This window comes from Schistocerca americana, chromosome 2 (assembly GCF_021461395.2).
Source record: "Schistocerca americana isolate TAMUIC-IGC-003095 chromosome 2, iqSchAmer2.1, whole genome shotgun sequence".
Classification (NCBI taxonomy): domain Eukaryota; kingdom Metazoa; phylum Arthropoda; class Insecta; order Orthoptera; family Acrididae; genus Schistocerca; species Schistocerca americana.
In genome coordinates this window covers 926770573-926786182 of record NC_060120.1, presented here as the reverse complement: position 1 = coordinate 926786182, position 15610 = coordinate 926770573, and the positions used below count along the sequence as shown (strand labels likewise).

Genomic DNA, 15610 nt, shown 5'->3' with positions numbered 1-15610 from the left:
TTCGCAACCAATGGTTGCCTCGTCAGGAAAGAGGGAAGGAGAAGGAAAGACAAAAGGATATGGGTTTTAAGGGAGAGGGTAAGGAGTCATTCCAATCCCGGGAGCGGAAAGACTTACCTTAGGGGGAAAAAAGGACAGGTATACACTCGTACACACACACATATCCATCCACACACATATATATATATATATATATATATATATATATATATATATATATATATAAGTACAATATAACTTCTGCGCAATTTCAGTGCAGTAATGTGGTCATTGTAAATAAGTATTATAGTAGTTGTATTACATGTTTATTACCTTGTAAATAAATAAAAACGTTTTTATTTTAAATTCAGTGCATTAGTATTTGTAAAATGACTTTCATATAGTGTTCATTAAAAAATGACGATCATTCCACTTGGGACCTGTGGAATGGTACATTAGCTTATTTGTTTTAGTTGTAAATATTTGTCATGTATTGTTGTTTTTCTGACATGTTCCACATCCGGGAGGACCTCCTCACTACGGATCAATTGGAATGAAAGTAAATCTAATCTAATCTAATCTAATCCAGCACAGCATCGTCTACATCTATGTGACGATCCTGTGCTGATTATATTTACATGTTTTGACGATGCCATTATGGCCTTATCACTTTAGGACATGGTGTAAAAAAGATCTGAGGATGGTCATTACGGACTGATACCGATCATCTAAAGAATTGATATTGTGATTAAAGACTGGAATAAAAAACATTGGAGAGCTCTGCCTATAATACTCCGAACGTTCACAACTGGGAAGAGATCCGACGACCTTGCTGGCCAAGGTAGGATTTGGCAAGCACGAACAAACGCAGTAAAAACTCTTGCCTTTGCGGGCTGGAATTATCTTGTTGAAATGTATGCCCATGATGGCTTGCCATGAAAGGCCGACGTACCGCTGTGCTGCAAGGGTGCCAAGGATGACAACCAGAGGGTCCTGTTATGGAAACAAATGGCACCCCAGACCGTCACTCCTGGTTGGCAGTCTGTGTCGCGGGCAACAGTCAGGTTGGTATCCACCACTGTCCGTGGCGTCTCCAAACACATCTTAGGCATGGAATGCCATTGACTGGTGTAGACTTATCTTCAGTGATGAGTCCCGCTTCAGACTGATCCCTTATGACCAGCGAAGACAGCAGTGGCATATCAACAGGACTGTCACCCCCTATACGGCCAACAACCAGGAGTGGTAATCTGGGGCGCCATTTCGTTTCATGGCAGGACCCTTGCAGTTGTCATCCGCGGCAGCCTTACAGCAGTGCGGTACGTCGACGATATTCTACGTCCCGTTTTGTTGCCCTTCAAGGCAAGCATCCTGGGCTTACATTTCAGCAAGATGATGTCCGCTCGCACATGGCGAGACTTCTTACTGCTTGTATTTGTGCTTGCCAAACCCTACGTTGGCCAGCAAGGTCGCCGGATCTCTCCCCAATTGAGTACGTTTGGAGCGTTATTGGTAGGGTTCCCAACCATCTAGAAATTTTGACTATCTGAGGCGCCTGCCGGCCGTTGTGACCGAGCGGTTCTAGGCGCTTCAGTCTGGAACCGCGCTGCTGCTACGGTCGCCGGTTCGAATCCTGCCTCGGGCATGGATGCGTGTGATGTCCTTAGGTTAGTTAGGTTTAAGTAGCTTCTACGTCTAGGGGACTAATGACCTCAGATGTTAAGTCTCATGGTGCTTAGAGCCATTTGAACCATTTTGACGAGCCAGCTGGACTGGATTTGACGTGATATCTCTCAACTCTGTCAATCAATGCCAAGCCGAATAACAGCTTGCATAAGGGCCGAGGTAGGCCAACACGCTAATGACGTGCTCAGTTTTTGAATTTACTCTCTTGAATAAATCATCAAACTTTTTCTGAAATTGTAATCATTTGTTTGTCTGTACATGTACAACACATTACTGATTCCGTCTCATTCGGATAATTCCTTCGTCGTCGTTTTTTTTCTTTGTTTTCTGTCTGTGAATTTTGGATGGCCTGTTTTAGCTGTCTCGTCCCGTAGCTGGTGTGTCGACTCCGTCCTATCACCAGGGAGTCACGTGAAATGTTCACCACTGCTACTGTTTTGTCGGAACTCACCGCGAATTCCTAAGCACATGTACTGAAATAATACTACTACGTTAGTCACCGAGTACTCATGCACGTACACTGCACTCGACTGCAGTAAAGGTGTTAGCCGACACCGTATGGAACTCTAGGACCAGAAGTCACAATGAAAACATACGTTACACACGTGACAATCACTACCCATAGTTCCCAGGTCATATTAAGAAGTCACTTTCTTTCTTTCACTGGTGCCACTGGATGAAGGGGTGGCCAGATGCCCTCCCTGCCGCCATCCCGTACCCCCCAGGACGGAATTAGTGTACCCCAGCCGTCTGCATCTAGTGTAATTCAGGGAATAGTGCGAACGTGTTCAAATGTCGGCGAGTCGTGTAACTGAGGCGGAACGTGGGGACCAGCCCGGTATTCACCTAGCGGGATATGGAAAACCGCCCTAAAGCCACATCCAGGCTGGCCGGCACACCGGCCCTCGTCGTTAATCCGCCTGGCGGATTCGGTTCGGGGCCGGCGCGCCTACCCGTGTCCAGGAAGCAGCGCGTTAGCGCTCTCGGCTATCCTGGTGGGTCACATATTAAGAAGTAACTATTCGTTACCGATTGTGATCAATCAAATTTATCGCGTTACAAGATTAACCAGTCTCATTAAATATGTGATCTGCTTCTTGAGAGTTTGCTCATTAGCATTTAGCCAGACAAATTCAGAGAAAGTGTCAGCCATAACTTTACGACTTCCTTCTTTGTGATAATTTTAGACCAACAAGTTTTAAATTACTCCTATGACACTGATTGCCATTTGCATCGTATTAAATATAAAATCTAGGGCATATTGTTCTTTATCTCCATGTGACACGACCGCAAATCAATAACCTTATGTAGCTATCAATTAGAAACTCGACTGTAAGAGCTATCACTTTTTCAGGAAATTAACAAGCGATTCAGATTAATTTCACTGCAATAATGGTACTGCTACAGCTGAATTCCTTGCACCTAATTTAAATTGCGCCCTTTTTTGTGATTAAAAGTATCAAGCTACGTTTTGACTATTTTCTTGCCATACGCTAAACAATGAAACGACGAAGAGAATTTTAAGTTTTAACGATCTTCTCAGCTTGCATGTGGTCTATGCGCTGGAACGACATTAAATGCCGCGCGGGATTAGCCGAGCGGTCTTAGGCGCTGCAGTCATGGACTGTGCGGCTGGTCCCGGCGGAGGTTCGAGTCCTCCCTCGGGCATGGGTGTGTGTGTTTGTCCTTAGGATAATTTAGTTTAAGTAGTGTGTAAGCTTAGGGACTGATGACCTTAGCAGTTAAGTCCCATAAGATTTCACACACATTTTTTTTTGACATTAAATGATAACAATGGTAGCGCACCAAATTATTCTATTTTCTGTCAATTATTGTAAAAATGTGGTACTTGGTGTAGATTTCAAACAAGGAAAAATGTATGTCTGATATTTCTAGTCCCGTGGGGTCTGTTTTGGGGCAGGACAGCCTGTTTTGGGACAGGACAAAACGTAGAGTAAAACATGCGTGAACCGCAGTGCTGTAATATTCGCTGACGCCTGATCTGCGTAGGATGGTGTAACCAGTCACAGGAAAAAGCCAGCGCCGTATCAACAATCGTTCCAAAATGTCAAGATTTTCTCACAGCTTTGTAGCCACAGATTCCGCCCATATGCGTCTACACACAGCCAGAGTGCAATCCCTGACCATTGGAAAGCTGATCTCTCACATTACACGAATCCTGTTCGTACTTCATCCACTACCTTTACCCTGTCTCTTGGCAGTTACTGTTTCGTGCAGTAAAGCACGTGATCACGCACTGTATAATTACGTTCGTTTCACCAGTGTCTCAACAGTTTTTTCGCGAACAACGAAGAGTTTCGTTTCACTACTATGCTATCTGTCGTCACTTGTTTCATCTATATTCAGCCTCGAAAATCAAAATCTTTTGACATCAAATTGTCCATTACACGATGGTGTGGAAAAGTGTCGGAATATATGACTATATACTTATTTCTAGTGAAGAAAATGAATTTTTTCGCCACTCATTTAATGAATGTTGTTCTATTTTGATGAGCACAAAAAATTTCGAAGATTCATATTTACTTTATGTGTAATTGTCTAATGTAGAAGGGTAAATTTACTCTTCGCTTCATCTTTTCTGCAGACTTTCGTAGTTTGAAGCAGCGAATTTAGGTCTTTTTCACGCTTTGCAGTATGCATATGCTATTTAAAACTAAGTGTCACGTATTCGTACAGGAGACAAGTGAGAACCGCAAGGAAAATTCCTACAATTATATGTCCGGAAACCAATATGAGTTGAGATCTGGGCCATTGTACTTTGGTTTATGCACGACGGGGCACCACCCTATTTTGTACGGGTGGTGCGGTAGTACTTGTAGTATACCTTGTCATTAATTCCCCGTGTTCAGCCGTATAATACTTATTAATTTACGCGCCTCCGCGCTCAAAAGAAACATTGCATCATTCTAGTATTTCATTGGCTTCATGCTAAACGAGTTCAATTATTTTATCTGTGTGCTTCTTTGTCCTCTGTCTAGAAAAAGACATCATTTCACAGTCCTAAGACAGCCATTTTGTTCCGAATGAATTGAAACAATCGAATGGAAAAAAGGAAAAAAAATTAAGTCATTTTGGTGAGAACGGTTAAGTTTTCTATGAATTAATTTTTTAATTAGAAACTTTCTGGTTACTCATCATCTGGCATCACTGTCAACTCATGGTCTGGCCCAATGCGGCCTGCAACTTCGGATCAAGTATTAAGTTTTACTACTGGCATAAAGAAAGATTATTTTTACGGCGACCAAATGTTGTGGACCATTAGTTGAAAACAATCACTACATTCCACCAGCAGTTGATGTGCTAAGAAACACCACCCTAAACGTAATACTTAACTTCATTGAAAATAGCATCAAAAATAATATACGAGAAGTACATCAGAATCAGATCCATATTTCTTAAGAAATGATAATAATTATTATCAGTTCTTTTAAACCTCAAGCATTCCGATAGAAAATTCGATTGGATACATCACAACAACGCTCCATGGCCGATGGATTGATAGAGGAGATCCTCCCAGTTCACCTGACCCGAATCAGTTAGATTTCTGCCTGTGGGGACTTCTGAAGGTATCGGTGTACACCCAACCTGCCGAAAATGTGAAGACGTTACAGGAGCGTGTGACCAGTGCATGGTACGAATCCCGAATGGTGCCAGATATATTTGAAAGAGCGCCTGATTTGCTTTGAAGAAGGTTTGAAGGATATATGTCAGGATGCGTGCTAACGGCACGCAGCACTGCCCATGGTGTTTCTACGTAGCAGACAGATGAGAATAAGAGGACAAACAGGCCCTTACAGCAACAGGTATTGGTTTTCGAACGTATCGTTATAGGAACTTCTTTTCTAGTATGGACCACTGCCACCACCTGTTCGAATATGTCAAGCTTCTTTTAAACACCATAGACACTAATCAGCCAGAATATTATGACCACCGACTTGCTATCGATATAAGCTCGTCCACGCGGCGGCAACGTCACCTGTCGAGGAATGATTGCTGGTCAGACACACGCACGGTGCATGTACTATCAGTGAGAATGCTGTCCGTGTGTAGAATAGAGAAGGCGCGCTATCTTAGTCTGAGCGAGACCTGAATGTGATGGCCCAGATACTCGGCACGAGCTTCTCGGAAACTGCACCACTTGTCGAATGTTCCAGGAGTGCTATAGTGAGCGCCTTCAACGTCCAGATGTAGTGGGGTGGGCGACCACCCTTCATTAGGGATGTCGGACTTCGCAGGCTGGGCAGACAGGTAAAACAGGACAGGCGGCGAACTGTGGCAGAACTAACAACAGACTTTAATGCTGGGCTGAGTACAAGTGTGTCTGAACACTCAGTGCACCGACCATTCCCAACGAACGGCCTCCGAAGCCGACGACCCACGGATGTGACAATGCCAACACCACAACATCGGCAACTACGACTGAAATGCACACGTGACCATCGGCACTGGACGTTGGCGCAGTGGCGGAGTGTTGCATGGTCTGATGAATCCCGATACCTTCTTCACCATGTCGATCCATCCATGCGTCTAGTGGAGTTCGTGCAAGGCACCATGACATCCAAGGAGTATCGTAAACTAGTTCCAGACCACGTACACCCTTCATGACGATAATGTTTCAGAACGACACTGGCATTTTTCAACATGTCACAATGTCGGGAGTCATTCAAGGAACACAGTGACGAGTTCTAATCGATGTTCTGCCCCCTTCCCCTCCTTCCAGCTAGGCAGATCAGGATCCGATCGAATACATCGGGGATTTGACTGAACGTGGCATTAGGACTCATCGACCCCTTTCCCCGGAATTTAGGGGAATTAGGTGACTTGTGTCTGCAGATGTGGAACCAACTCCCTCCAGCGACCTTCCAAGACCTGGTTCCTTCCATGCCAACAAGGGTGAGCGCTGTTATCCGTGCCAGAGGTGGAAATACCGGCTATTAGGGAGGTGGTTATAATGTTATGCCTCGTCAGTGTGTACGATGCAAGAAATGAAACACCAATGCCTCCCTCTGGAATAACACATAACTAGACGATCATAAAAAGTGACTGGCCAAAAGTCAGGGGAAGGATTGTTTATGAGGCCCGTATGTAGGGCTAGATGGGGCGTACAGCGCGAGTGCAGGGGCGATACCTGAGCAGCCTGGTACGGTGTGTAGCCATCATGGCAGGGCGTCGCGGTTTAACTGGCCTCAGTGTGGGACGATAATCTCTACAACACCCATCTTCCATAGTGTAACGAAGTAACGCATGAACTCAGGTTTCCGACATCAGCCGCGTCTATGGTGGATCTTCAGCACTGCAGAGATAATGTCATACACGCGTAAACCGCCGCACAGGTTCACCACAAGCGTCTGATGCATGGACATACGTCGTCTCCATAGAGCCATACGGGGCGATCGACGGTCTACTGCGTCAGATAGCCGCCAGTTTGAATGTGGGGCGTCAGGAACCCATTTCTACCAGGACTGTGTACGGAAACAAATGCTTCGCATAGGCTTTAGCAGCCTATGGTCAACATCGCTTCCAGTGCCTTACCATGGCTTTTGGCCACTTGGCATATGGAAACTAGTAGGTATAGATAACTTCCGAAATTTAGTTCAAATGGTTCAAATGGCTCTGAGCACAATGGGACTTAACATCTGAGGTCATCAGTCCCCTACAAATTAGAACTAATTAAACCTAAGGACATCACACATATCCACGCCCGACCGTAGCAGCAGCGCGGTTCCGGACTGAAGCGTCTAGAACTGCTCGGTCACACCGCAATGGAGGGTAGGTCCTATACAGCCCTTGTCATAATGCGGAAGCTGACCGCCCAGATGAACCAAGAGGCTACCAACAGCGTCTCTTCAACGACATTCATCGAAAGTTGGTGCGTAGGTCCCCCCCACCGGTCCCCCCCCCCTCCCCCGGCCCCGCAGCAGGCAGCAGGCGCATGCATGTACGCCGAATGCTCTTCATCGGCAACTGGACTAGCTACAAATGCCGTTGGTATGTACGGCATGAAATGTCTGAAGACAGACACTCTGCAACAATCGTCGGAAGAATCTAAGCTGAAGGAGGGACGGCTACGGTCTGTGGAATGTTTCGTGGCATTCCTTGGGTGATCTTGTCAATCTGGAAAGCACAATGGGTCAAGACAAGTACGTACCTATCCTTGGTGGCCACGTCCACTCCTACATGCAGTTGGTTTTTACTCAGAACGATGGCAACTACCAGCTGGACAATGCAACGTGTCACACAACTCGCAGAGTACGTGCATGGTTCGAAGAGCACCAGGATGACTTTACCGTATTTCCCCCACCACCAAAATCCGCGGATTTAAACCCAACTGAGAATGTGTGAGACCGCCGCGAGCGGGCTGTTCGCATCTTGGATCCTCAACCGAGGAACCTAGCTCACCTGTCCACGGCACTGTAGTCGGCATGGCTCAACATCCTGTCGGTACATTCCAGAACTTCACTGACTCTCTTGCTAGACTTCTCGCAGCGGACGCGCTGCAAAAGTGGTAATTCATGATATTCACAGGTGGTCACATTAATGTGACTGGACGGCGTAAAAGTTTTTGAAATGTGGTCTACAATAGATGGGTAGATCAAGTAGTTTATTGAGAGGTAGCCTACTGCTTCGAATTAGGGACGATAAGACCTATTGACAAAGCTCGGCTAAAAGAATGGATATGGTGGCACAGAACAGGGCCTGAGGTATCAAGTGCCGGTTAATTTCGTAACTGAGGAAAGTTTGGCGGCTAAAAATTGTTTCAAGTGGATTGGTTGCAGTAGTTACATTACAGACCATTAAAACTGCTACACCACGAAGATGACGTGCTACAGACGCGAAATTTAACCGACAGGAAGAAGATACTGTGATATGCAAATGATTAACTTTTCAGAGCATTCACACAAGGGTGGCACCGGTGGCGACACCTACAACGTGCTGACATGAGGAAAGTTACCAACCGATTTCTCATACACAAACAGCAGTTGACCGACGTTGCCTGGTGAAACGTTGTTGTGATGCCTCGTGTAAGGAGGAGAAATGCGTACCATCACGTTTCCGACTTTGATAAAGGTCGGATTGTAGCCTATTGCGATTGCGGTTTATCGTATCGCGACATTACTGCTCGCGTTGGTCGAGATCCAATGACTGGAATCGGTGGGTTCAGGAGGGTAATACGGAACGCTGGATCCCAACGGCCTCGTATCACTAGCAGTCGAGATGACAGGCATCTTATCCGCATGGCTGTAACGGATCGTGCAGCCACGTCTCGATCCCTGAGTCAACAGATGGAACGTTTGCAAGACAACAACCATCTGCACGAACAGTTCGACGACGTTTGCAGCAGCACAGACTATCAACTCGGAGACCATGGCTGCGGTTACCCTTGACGCTGCATCACAGACAGGAGCGCCTGCGATGGTGTACTCAACGACGAACCTGGGTACACGAATGGCAAAACGTCATTTTTGATGATGAATCCAGGTTCTGTTTACAGCATGATGATGGTCGCATCCGTGTTTGGCGACATCACGGTGAACACACATTGGAAGCGTGTATTCGTCATCGCCATACTGGAGTATCACCAGGCGTGATGGTATGGGGTGCCACTGGTTACACGTCTCGGTCACCTCTTGTTCGCATTGACGGCACTTTGAACAGTGGACGTTACATTTCAGATGTGTTACGACCCGTGGCTCTACCCTTCATTCGATCGGTGCGAAACCCTACATTTCAGCACGATAATGCACGATCTCATGTTGCAGGTCCTGTACGTGCCTTTCTGGATACAGAAAATGTTCGACTGCTGCCCTGGCCAGCACATTCTCCAGATCTCTCACCAACTGAAAACGTCTGGTCAATGGTGGCCGAGCAACTGGCTCGATACAATACGCCAGTCACTCCCCTTGATGAACTGTGGTATCGTGTTGAAGCTGCATGGGCAGCTGTACCTGCACACGCCATCCAAGCTCTGTTTGACTCAATGGCCAGGCGTATCATGGCCGTTATTACGGCCAGAGGTGGTTGTTCTGGGCACTGATTTCTCAGGATCTATGCACCCAAATTGCGTTAAAATGTATTCACATGTTAGTTCTAGTATAATATATTTGTCCAATGAATACCCGTTTATCATATGCATTTCTTCTTGGTGCAATAGTTTTAATGGCCAGTAGTGTATAAAGAGACGAGGTGAATTGCAGAGGATAGACTAGCGTGGAGAGCTACCTCAGACCAGTCTTCAGAATGAACACTACGAGAATAAACACAACTAAACAACATTTAATAATCAGTAAAAATATGCTGCCCTTCCCACAGAAGCAGGCCTCACTCACTCATAGCTACTTAGAGAGTATCGATGACGAAATTATAATAAGCAAATTTTTATACTGTCGGAATTAACAGTCAGACGAACGCTGTAGATTAGATGGGTAGACCAAATAACAAGTGAGAAGGCACTGACTCGAACTGGGGAGACAAGGAATTTATGGCGCAACTTGACTAAAAGAAGGGACCGGTTAATACGACATGTCCTGAGCCATCGAGGAATAGTCGGTGGAAGAAAGTGTGGGTGGTAAGAATTATAGAGGGAGACCAGTGCTTGAATGCAGTAAGCAGGTTCAAATGGATGTAGGTTGCGGTGGTTGTGCAGAGCTGAAGAGGTATTCCAGACATCCTTCCTTTGTCCACTCTCTTTGAGCGCTACCGTCTTGTACTACAAATGAGATAATCGAAATGTCACTAAATAGCAGCGGTCTGAATTATTATTATTATTATTATTGTTCTGTTTTAATGTTGTACGTACAATGCAGCCAGAAACATATTATATTTGTAGTACAACCGATGATTACTACAAATTTCTGTTATTGCATGCGGAGCATTTAATGATAACGATCTTAGCAGCATATCATAGCATGAGTAACAGTTAAAAAGCTTCTAGATTACCGGGGGTGGGAGGGGGGGGGAGGTAGAGAAAAGTAAAAAAGAAACTCTAATCGAGTAATACTGCGACATCCTGCTCACGTTAAGCGTTGGTTGGGTTCCAAAAGGTAGAGAAAGGAAGGAAGGTTAGGGTTTAACGTCTCGTCGACATCGAGTTTATTAAAAACGGAGCACAAGCTTGGATTGTTTCAAGGATGAGGAAGGAAATCGGCCCTACCCTTTCAAAGGAACCATCCCGGCATTTGTCTATAGCACTTTAGGGGAGTTACGAAAAACCTGTCAGGATGATCTGTTGCGGATTTCAACCGCCATCCTCCCGATTTCGAGTCCAGAGTGCTAACCACAGTGACCTTTCTCTCGATTCAAAAGGTGAAGATTAAGCAGTACTACGATATGGGTCGATTATCTGACAGGCAGTATGTGGTAGAGAACGAAGCACCTCGTGGGAATAGAGGCACGGTTATGTGTGTAGGCCGTAATCTCTTTAAAATGCCTGATTGTTTCGTAAATTTTTTGGATATTTTGATGCGGGGGCAGCGTTGATATTTGTGGGAAAGTTAGTTGTTACTTATCGCACCACTCATACGAAACGAATATGTGATTTAAATCAACATCGGACATTGAGTCGCGCAAAGAAGATGGTAATCTTCCCAAGGTGAGAGATATTATGGGTCAGGAAAGAACAACCAAACAAAAGCTAAGTTATGGAAAGCGCATGAGTGGCAAAGAGACTGGTACAATATCACATCAGTTTTCGTGGTATTAGGCAGTTTTCAAACATCATGTTGAGGGTGCTTTTGACTTACGTAAACCCATGTAGAAGCGTGATTCGGCGACTGACAAGTCACAGACCATACCCTGAATGTTATTAGAGGGTAAAGAAACGTCCGACGAGCACGAGGATGTGCTAAAAGTAATGCCTCCGAATTTTTTACTCTGTTCTCAATATCGGTTGAGGTCTTACATTACTCGGTCAACTTTCCCGCTTCAATGACTCAAGTTGCAACCATTTGCCGCAAGAGGATTCCGAATTGTAGCGTGTAACATGGCGGTGTGGAGGAGGAGGAGATTAGTGTTTAACGTCCCGTCGACAACGAGGTCATTAGAGACGGAGCGCAAGCTCGGGTTAGGGAAGGATTTGGAAGGAAATCGGCCGTGCCCTTTCAAAGGAACCATCCCGGCATTTGCCTGAAGCGATTTAGGGAAATCACGGAAAACCTAAATCAGGATGGCCGGAGACGGGATTGAACCGTCGTCCTCCCGAATGCGAGTCCAGTGTGCTAACCACTGCGCCACCTCGCTCGGTGTGGCGGTGTGTAATGTAACTGCGTCGGTGCTTGAGAGACAGCGTTCTGTAACTGAGTTTCTAACCACAGAAAACTTCTTCCACACATGAAGCACCCTCTTCTTCAGCATGATAATGCCAGACCATACGCTTGTGCTGTGACATTCCAACGGCTCCAACGCCTTGGGTTCATTGTCACCGATCATCCTCCATACAGTCCCGATTTGCCCACATCCGAGTTTCCGAGAACGCCTTCGAGGATTTCAGTTTGATAATGATGAAGCGGTGTAAGCAGAGGTGAGATTGTGGCTCCGTCGACAAAGTCAAACATTCTACAGTGGCGGTATCAGTGATCTGGCCTCTCGTTGGGAGTAATGAGTTCCACGCCAGGGTGACTATGTTGAGAGATAAATATGTAGAATCGAAGAATAAAGATGTAGAAGTTCGTTTTATTTTTAAAAAAAACTTTAACAGTTTTCGCATGAAACATTCGGAGGCGTTACTTTTCATCACTCCTTCGTATGTGTGCACGTACGACATCCGTGCATCAGACCATATTGCACTAAAGTGCCCAGCCTACGAAGATTTTCGGACTCAAATAACTGGCATTGGTACACTAAGTGTCGTAGTTACATACAAAGGAAAACGGCACTTGGTGAACGATGTTGCAAATTATACAGCGTGTAACAAAAATGTACGGCTCAAACTGCATGACACATTCCTCACATGTCGACAAAGACATTATGTTATATGAACATGGGTGTGGAAACATCTTGTTTCCATGCTACAGCTCATTTTCTCCGTCTCATTAATCATGGAAAACGCAATATCGGCATGTATGGGAAGAAGTCAATGCATATGCAACTGTTGAAGCAATTCATTAACAAAGATTTTCTGCTAATGTTTGGGCCGGCATTGTTGGTGACTGTTTGGTAGGGCCTCACTTTCTTCCACCCATGCATCACGGACAAAGTTATCATAATTTTGTAGAGAATGTTCTACCTGATCCGTTAGAAGACGCCGGCCGCTGTGGCCTAGCGGTTCTAGGCGCTTCAGTCTGGAAACGAGCTTCTGCTACGGTCGCAGGTTCGACACATGCCTCAGGCATGGATGTGTGTGATGCCCTTAGGTTAGTTAGGTTTAAGTAGTTCTAAGTCTAGGGGACTGAAGACCTCAGATGTTAAGTCCCATAGTGCTCAGAGCCAATTTTTTTTTTTTTGTTAGCAGACATAGTTCATGCACGACTGAGTACCTCCTCATGTATGTGTTAATGTCCGTCTGCTCATACATAAAATATTCGATGACAAATGGATAGATAGAGATGGACCAATTGACTGGCACCCACGCTCTCCCGACCTAAACCCATCGGAATTTTATTTGAGGGGGCATTTGAAAGCTCTCGTGTATGGAAACACAGTACAAGCCGTTCAGAGTCTCCATGCCCGGAAGGCTGCGAAACCATAAGTAATACTCCAGGGATACATCATCGCACCCGAAATTCACTACGGCGGCGGGTTGGTGCACGTATCAATGCTGATGGAGGGCATACTGAACGTACCCTGTGAGAAAGAGTTGCATGTGTTGTATGTGTTTCCCATGATTAATGAGCTGGAGGAGTCGTAACATGGAAACAAGGCGTCTCCAGACTCATGTTTATATAACATAATTTCTTTGTCTACGTGTGAAGAATGTGTCCTGCAATTTGTGCCATACATTTTCGTTACTCCCTGTAAATCTGGGAGGGAACTTTCAAAAATTTAAAAAAACTTAACTCCGCCCGAATAGTCCATGAATGCCCAACGATACTGACCGGCCGCCGTATCATCCTGAGCCCACAGGTGTCACTGGATGCGGACATGGAAGGGCACGTGATCAACACACCGCTCTCCCGGCCGTAGGTCAGTTTACGAGACCAGAGGCGCTACTCATCGATCAAGTAGCTCGTCGGTTTATTTCGCAGGGGCTGAGTGCATCCCACTTGCCAACAGTGCTCGGCAGACAGGATGGTCACCCATCCAAGTGCTCGTCCAGCCCGACAGTGCTTAACTTAGGTGATCTGACGGGAACCTGTGTTACCACTGCGGCAAGGCCGTTGGATTGAAAGTATTTACTTACTCACTTCGTTGGCCACACAAACCGCAGTCAGTCTTTGGCCTCACCAATCAGCCTCCTCCAGCGTCCTCGGTCCATGTATTCTTCTTCAGACATCCCCAGCGTACTCATATCCTCTCTGACCTGATCAATCCATTGGAGTCGTGGTATTCCCCGTGCTCTTTTGCCTCTAATATCTTCCTCCACTACCTGCCTGATGATCTGGCCTTCTCGAAGCATTACGTGTCCATACCACTTCAGTCTTCTTTCTTTGATCACTGCCACGATATCCATCGACTTGCATAGCTCCCACTTCTTTCTTTTCCTCCATTCATCTCCATCCTTCACTGGCCCAAAAATCTGTCTGAGGATGGCATTCTCAAATGTCAGTTTTCTTTCCATCTTTTGCTTGATGGTTCAGATCTCTGCTCCATATTAGACTACAGATTGTATTATTGTAGATCTTGGTCTTTGAGGATCTCGATAGAAGCCGGGACTTAAACAACTTTCCCAGAGCAAGCCTTGAGCTTTCTGAGTGTATTCGAGTGGTAATATCCTGGTCTGTCTCGTTCCTTTCATTGAGTATAGCCACAAGATATTTAAAATCTTCTACCCTTTCAAAGTCTCTGTCCTCCACCTTCAAGAGTCTGTCATCATTTTCTCTGCTAACTACGAGGTATTTTGTCTTATCTATATTCAGCTTCAGGCCTGCTATCATTGCCTCTTCCATTAATGTTCTTGTCATCTGAACCAGGTCTTGAAAGGATTTAGAGAGTAAAATTAACCCAACTAAGATTAACCCAATTATAAGTGATAACGCTGAAATGAATATTGTGAGTGAATGGATATCATCGAGGATTCACCGAAATTGGAATTAATTTCTACACAGAGAACGACCAGAAGCAGTGGATACGTGACCAACAACATGGCGGCTATGGCACAATAGGCAGAATGAATGGGAACTTATAGACGACCTGTGAGGGACTCCCAGCAAGAGGCGGCTGTGGGAGGTTGACGCCGTGAATCCGTTAGTTACATTGGATGATACCACTGGGACTATGGACGACGGCACTAGCTCAGCTGTGGCCCTATCTGGGAGGTGACGCACAGTGATTTCGGATTTGTTTACAGACGGTATGGGTTTCATGGTTGTAGGCTGTCCCCAGCAATCGGGGACTCACTCGCATAGCATCGACCATGGAATTCTGCAGAAGGGGCTTCCTGAAGAATGTATCTTAACCCTGAAATTTCCCAGTTGTTAAGGCCAAGAACTGGCAGCAAGCCACCTTCTGCGATCGTAGTACAGATGATTGACAACTTAAGCATCACGGTTTAAGAGGTTTTTTTTCTTTTCATTTAATATTTCACAAGTTTCCTGAAACGTGGAAGGAATGTATAGAGGGTCTATACAAGGGCGATATATTTGAGGACAATATTATGGAAATGGAATAGGATGCAGATGACGATGAAATGGGAGATACGATACTGCTTGAAGAGTTTGACAGAGCACTGAAAGACCTGAGTCGAAACGAGGCCCAGGGAGTAGACAACATCCCATTAGAAGTACCGACGGCCTCGGGAGAGCCAGTCCTGACAAAACTCTACCATCTGGTG

General features: G+C 45.6%; 1 pseudogene; it reads right to left on the bottom strand.

The window, feature by feature from the left end:
- Nucleotides 1-13884: 13884 nt before the first annotated feature.
- Nucleotides 13885-14002, bottom strand: LOC124597111 (annotated as a pseudogene).
- Nucleotides 14003-15610: the final 1608 nt, after the last annotated feature.